This window comes from Dendroctonus ponderosae, unplaced genomic scaffold (assembly GCF_020466585.1).
Source record: "Dendroctonus ponderosae isolate FM_Combo_2020 unplaced genomic scaffold, Dpon_F_20191213v2 Dpon_F_20191213_1, whole genome shotgun sequence".
NCBI classification, from domain to species: Eukaryota; Metazoa; Arthropoda; class Insecta; order Coleoptera; family Curculionidae; genus Dendroctonus; species Dendroctonus ponderosae.
In genome coordinates, this window is record NW_026017110.1 from 23,684,109 (window position 1) to 23,691,015 (window position 6,907).

General features: G+C 35.0%; 1 protein-coding gene across 3 annotated transcripts in view; it reads left to right on the forward strand.

The window, feature by feature from the left end:
* LOC109533984 (forkhead box protein N2) overlaps window positions 1-6,907 on the forward strand; it is a 19,579-nt gene that overhangs the window by 1,762 nt on the left and 10,910 nt on the right. The window contains exon 1 of one of the 3 annotated variants that reach the window (XM_048660602.1): window positions 5,696-5,914. The exons of the other annotated variants lie outside the window; for them this stretch is intronic. The gene's annotated coding sequence lies outside the window, so the exon portion shown is untranslated. Of the gene's footprint in view, window positions 1-5,695; window positions 5,915-6,907 lie in introns of those variants that run through there. 3 annotated transcript variants of the gene reach the window in all.

Here is a 6,907-nt window from a genome sequence, read left to right on the forward strand (position 1 = left end):
CCTTGTCAACCTTTTCATGTGCAGATAATTTTAACTTTCTACATCTAACATTTGTTTTGTCATACGCTGATAAAATGTTTTCTCTGTTTTTCCATATTGTTGCAACAGTAGACTTTCCAAGTGCTAATTCCTTACAAATGTCACTCTGCTTTACTCCACTTTTCATTTTGTTAATAATCTGGTACTTTTCATTTAGTGAAAAAGCTTTGCGTTTTTGTTTTTCCACTCTAAAACGATTTACATACATAACGCGGCAAAAAACAACAAGTCACTGCCTGTCTCTCGCTCTCACTAATATAAACAACTCCGCAGGATTGGTGTTGCTGAGCGTGGAAGTTCGTTATAAACGGAAAGTGAATATACAACTATCCTAAAAAGTGATCGTTTTATCCGGAAGTTCGTTATAAACGGGTTCGTTATAAACAGTAAAAAAATACGTTGGTCTTTATGGACGACGGTTCAATTAAAGGAGAAAAGTTCGTTTTAACCGAAAGTTCACTATACCCGGGTTCATTATAAGCGGACTTTACTGTATCTATTTCGTTTTAACACCTGCAGTTTTACTAGTGCTACCTACTTGATAATTGAAAACTTGTTCCTCTCAGCTCTTTTGGAGTTTTCCCGACAATAACGAATTGCTTAAACGAAGTTAATTGGAAAACTTTACAGGATCCCATGTGAATACAGATTTCCTAAGAAACCACTACAGTTTTCCTAAAATGAGTGCATTTTCTAATAGCTGCCAGAATCACGGACTTCGGGGGCAGACCTCTTTTGTTTCACTCGTGTAATGCAACTTTGCTTTAAGTCGACTATGAAATTGTAGCTTCAACATGAGCTCTGCATTTTGGAAAATCACTGCAAGCGAAAAAAATGTTTTCACTCCAAGACCAAAAAGTCGATTTTTTGAGATCACCCTGTAAGTTAGCACAAAGGGAAAATCCGACAACCTGTTGGAAATACGTGCTCTATTTTAATGGCTTTGCTGTTGAGCTCTAGAGAAATCTTCCGCACTGTCGGGAATTTCTCTAGAGGACTTATTTTTTGAAAAAACACTGACTTACAGAAGAAGAATTAAGCTAAATGAGGCTTCAAACAGAAAAGAAATCAGATTTTATTCAGCTGCAAAATTAGGCCAATTTTGGGCCGTGGAACGTTTACTTTGTTTATCTGAAGCGAATCCTTTGAAGTATGTGCCAAAATCAAAGTCCAATAGTTTAGTTGCTCTGAAACATCAAGTGAAGCGCAATTATAGTTTCTAGTCAGCGATGTGAAAAAACTCCTTGAATTTTGGTTTAATTACGAAAGAATTATGATTGCAATTGATGCAAAATGAACGTTACACAACCAAATTTGCCCTAACTTTGGAACAAGATACATTTTGATTGCTTAGAGCCATTTGGTTTCTGTTAAGCGTTATTGAGCTCCATTTGTTGTCTGTTAGTCAATGCTTTGATCAAAATTAAGCACCTCCAAGATGGAAAAATGCAAACTTTTGCATAAAAAGTTCGGCATGCTCCTAATTTACAAAAAAATAGTTTTTTGGATCTCAAAACCAAAAGTTTAAAAAGAAACCAAATAGCTCGAAACGTTTCTTGAAGTTTTCGGCCATCTCTTCATTTTATTTACAGCTTGGTCTCAAAAAATCAACTTTTTGGGCTCGCAGCTATAACTTTTCTGCTCTTGGATCGACTTTCACGACCTAGAGCTCATGTTGAGGCTTCAACTTCATAGGTTCATCACAGACTAAGACGAAAATTCTATATACAGGGTTGCAAGAAAAGATTACTTTCAAATATTTGGTTAATGTATGCAACTCGGTATATTGAATTTTTTTCTGAAGTCGACTGTGGGGCTTCAGCTTCAGCGTGGGCGCTAGATTTTGAGAGGGTTTAAGAGAATTTTTTTTAACTTCAAACCAACAAGTTGATTTTTGCAACTACTCTTTAAATAAAGGAGATGGGCAACAAATTCATTAATATTTTTGGAGACACAAGGTTTATCTTAATGCAGAAAACGGTTTTTTTTGTCCAGCGGAGAACTTGTGAAACTTTCACCAATTTTGAATTGTTTCATTTGCCACCCTGTAGAAACTTTGTCTAAAGCACTCACTTATTGCACAAAGAGACACTAATGGAAAAAATATTTGCACTATATAATGCACCAAACAAAAGAAGTCGCCCGCAGGAGTTTATCCAGTCCCAAAGTTAAACCAAATTGCTAAGTGTCGTTTTTTTTTGTTGAGCAGTTTAGATCAAAAGTACCTCAATGATGAGATGGGCACTCTAGATCCAAAATATTCGTAGTCTATATAAGATGTTTTAAAGCAAAAGTGGAAAACAGGGACATTATTTTTGTTGTCCATAAAGAAGCCGTAATTTTCCTAATCGTGCAAATACGGCGGAAAAAGTCGTTCATAACGACTTAGAATAAAGTAAATTAACATAAATTGGTTCGTGGTTAGAACCATTTTCTTTCTGGTGGTTTTTGATAAACACGACTTCAAATAAAAAAGTCTTGCATAGTGAGAGGAGAGAGTTTTACTGCAGCCCTTTTAACGAAAAAATCTAGCTGGCTAAATTTAAAGCCTAATCGAAGTTTCCAAGAATTTGCTAACTGGATTTGAAATTCATCTACCGGCTATCAACATCTTTGAAAATACTGTTTTGCAGCTTAGTCTAATGAGATCGCATAGAGTCATAAATTGGACACAATAAATTAGATAAAAACTTGAAACTGTTTAAATTCCCAAAATTCTACAGGGTATTATTTCAGCTCATAGTTTGGCTAATCAGTCGAGTGAGTCATTTACATTTTGATTTTTTTTTACATATTAAAACTCCTTTCGATCAAGCAAGTACAGCCATCAAGCCGATCAAGATAACATAATATTTGTTGGCTTTATTATTTAACACCCTGTATATTTAAAGGTAATGCGGAAAAGTTTCTTTTGAAAATCGCCTCCTAAATTTTGACTTCATAGTTAAATAACAAAGTCTACGACCCAAATAAAAAAGGGGAGTTTCTGTTATCTTTCAAAAACGAAAAATGTAAGTAGCTGTAGTGTAGCTCACAGAACATTTTTGTAATAATTGAAGAACTAAATTTGTAAAAAAAATATTTGTTTTCGTTAGGAAGGAATTCTAATTCACGGCGCCCTAAAGGCCCGAAAAACTTACCAGTTTCGAGCAATAAACCCAATTCGTTTGATAAAAATAATACGAAAGTAAAACGCACGTATTTATGCGAAAATAGTACACCAAAAATTGCATGTATTTTTCAATAACCCAATACGTCGGTTACAAATTCGCCATCAAAATACATCGTACCATTCTCCCGATATTTCAAAAAAGATACCTCTTTTGAAGAACTTTGACCATCAATAGCAGTGGAGCCAGACATTTTTTTTTTATAAAAGTTCGGTCAGATCGTCTTCTTTTGATCCAAAGAATATCGCAGTACCCTTTTGATCATGTGCTTACGGGACACCCTGCATTATATAGGGTGGTCCAATTTTAATCTGGGTGACTTTAAAGGTCTGAATAAGATACAATATACAGAGTGACTCAGAAATAAGTACCGTAAATTCAGGGGTAAATAGACCTTCTCCAAATATACATACAAGCAAAAGCTTTCGTATCCGAAATCCAGGACGTCAAATTTCACTTTGAAAATACAAAATTGTGATTTTCTGCAAACAGCTTTTGTCAAGACTAACAAGCATTCGTCAAATTGTCGGAAATTCACTGGAAATTGGAAATCACTCGAAAACTATTGACTTTTTTAAAAAGCCTCAAGACACACTTTTTCACCAAAAAACCATGTAGTTTTAGGAAAAGTTTCCGCGGATACCTCAAAGTTTCAACCTAAAAAAAATCGACCTTTCAAAGTAGTTTTTGAAAAACTTTGAACCAACAACCATATTAAGTGTCATTGTTTTACATTTCGGGGCTTATTAATTCGGGAAAAAATACTCGTTGAGAGAGTGCACTTTTACGAGCCGCTGCATCTGCTAGGCGACTTTTTTGGATTATTGGGTATAAGAGATTTTCGTAATGTAATGTTACAGAATATCCGACCACTTTGGATAAAGTGCGAAAGTGAAGCCAGTTTACTAACTATTACTGATTCTTTTAAGTCATGAACTGTCCTTGTTTCAAAAAAAATTACATCAGGTTTCTCCAGTTTTAGTTATTTTCGGCTTGACCTTTTTCCATTAACAGATGTCGCCTGGCACTCATTCGCAATTGAAGTGGACGAAAATAACTTATTCCGAAAAATTGCTTTCTATCGCATCACATTTTCTTGATCTCCGTTTATACAGGGTGATTTAAAATTGGCGTCATTCCTCTGCAGTTGTTGCATGACGGTGTTTTAGGAGTGCAGAAAAATTAGTAAAAAAATGAATTGTTAGAAACTGAGAAATTTGCAAAAAACTATATTAGAAAAACGGCAACAATGTTTTTCAAGGTAATCTGCCTAATTAACATTGCATAAATACCTGTTGGTTCGTAATTATTTAAAACTCCGGTAAACATGGATAAACAGAGAGGAACAATAAGATAGACAAGAATAAACAGTAGATTCAACAGGAATCGTTGAATGACGGAACCTATTTCGAAACTCATAACCTCGAATTAATAATTTGTTTGCAAAGTACAAACAAATACATTTCAGTTTGTAACTCCAAACAAGTGTCTGTTTAATCACCTTATTATGCACTATTCACGAGCAGCTTCTCGTATTCGGTTAATTAACTCCTGCTCAATTTATACCGGTGTTCAGTAATCCATTGGTTTAATGTGATCTTACATACTTGGTAGGAATGTAGCCCGTATTTATTTGGTTCCTGGGAAAGTGTCAGTTGTTGTGCAATGTTCTGTGTGCCCCTGAAAGGCTCTTCTGCAATTATGTACTTGTTCCTCTGTGTCTGTTGTTGTCTTGTTCACTCTCCTCGTCCTTTGTTGGCGTGAGTTCTTTCAGCTTCTGCCATGTTACTGCAGCATTTCGCCCTCAACTAATCGCATATCCGCAAATTCGTGAAAGATAATCCAAAGTAAGTCACAGTTTGACAAATTATTGTTATTATTGACAAGGGCTATCCACCTGTAAATATCTGTTAATGCCAAAAAACATCATTGCCGATTTGACCTTTTATAAAAAAATTGTAGAAGAGAACTGTTTGAATATCAAAAATTTTCGTAATTTGAAGCAAAGGTCGTAATTTTTCTATTTGAATGCTTAAGTATTCCAACATGCTTCCAATTAAACATGGAACACTTTCAAAATAATGCCTAATAACAAAGTTGAAATTCGATTTTCAAGTGTTAATATCTTCTAAAAATTATCGATAAAAAAAATTCAATATTTTTTCCGTACCTTCCAAGTGAGCCCCTATTACGCCTTAAAAGGAATGGCGCCAATTTTGAATCGCCCTGTATAGGTACAGACGATGCGTATTACAGATAATTGATTAATACAGTTTTGTGACACTCCCATTAGATTGCGACCACCAGATAATTAGTACTTTCTTATTTAGCACTTTCGCTTTTTCGGCCAGCCTGATTACAAACAAAAATCATCTATTTCAATTTTCCATAGCGGGTTTTAAATTCGTTCAAAACTGGCAACCTAGTGCTCGGTTGCTATAGCAACAATGACGCTGTGATTAATCTGTAAAAAGTTCCGAAGTACGTCATTGGCGTCGATTCACGGTCGCGAGAAAGTAAACAACGCCGCGTAACGTGGAAATCTGTTGGTGGTGCGTATGGAACGGGTTTCTATAGCAACTGCAATGACCCAATCTACTGAAAATTTGTGAAGTTAAAACGTGCTTTTTTTGTGGAAAAATACGCTTCTGCTAAGCCTGCTTTTGGGTTTTGCACCATTTTTAGTTGCAGGAAACGTTTCAAAGGTAGGAACTGATAATGCGAATGAATGAAACCAACGACGCGATTTGCTCATTTTTTACTGTTTTATTATGCATGCTGCTTCCAAGGCAACCTTGATTAAGGATCGTTATTAAGATGTGATAATCAGAGAGCATGCTTCTTATCAATTAGTGCGGTGTTGTCTTAAATAATGTCCCAGCAATAAATTAATTAATGTTCATTGATACGGCACTTTTCACCAAATAACATTGGAAATCAGAAAACAGTTGTCATCTATTTAAACGCTTCTCAATAAAATCAAGGCACCACGCGTTGATTGAAAGGTTAATTGAATATTCAAATATGTATGTTGTTTATGGCGTTCTGTTGGGCTGTAAAACTCAGTATTACAGTCCATATGTTGCAGTTGTTACAGCTTTACATGCTCAGTTGTTTACTGGTTTACCAGATTTCTTGGGTGTTCTTAATCTAGAGGCACATGCACAATAACATATACAGTTGAGTCCGGATATAACAAACTGAAAAATAAACTAAAACTGGTTTGTTATATCCGGAGTTCTCTATAAGCGAATAATAATACAAAAACACGTGATGTATTTTATTTCGTTATTTTTACATAGAGTAGTAGAAGTTAGTAGGTATGACTAAAAAGAACACAAAAAGATAAACAAAATTCAATTTGAAATCTACTTCATAAAGTATGTAATTTTTGTTTGTACATTTCTGCTGCAAAAATAGATGTTATTTATGTAGTTTTCAAGATCACAAAAGGACTCCCAGATATGATTAGGAACTTGGCGTGATTGTAGAAAATTTCGAGTTTCTCACACTTTTTTGTCATTTCAGAAATGGTTGGAACAGCATTAGTGTCTACAGTAGAATACGTTTCACTTAAATCGTCATCTTTCTCATTATCGCTCAAAGCTGTAGATGAGGTTACGGAGTCTATAATTTGCTCATCGGTCAACATTTCTCTTGTAAGAATGCCATTATCAATGCTCACATATTCGAAGAAA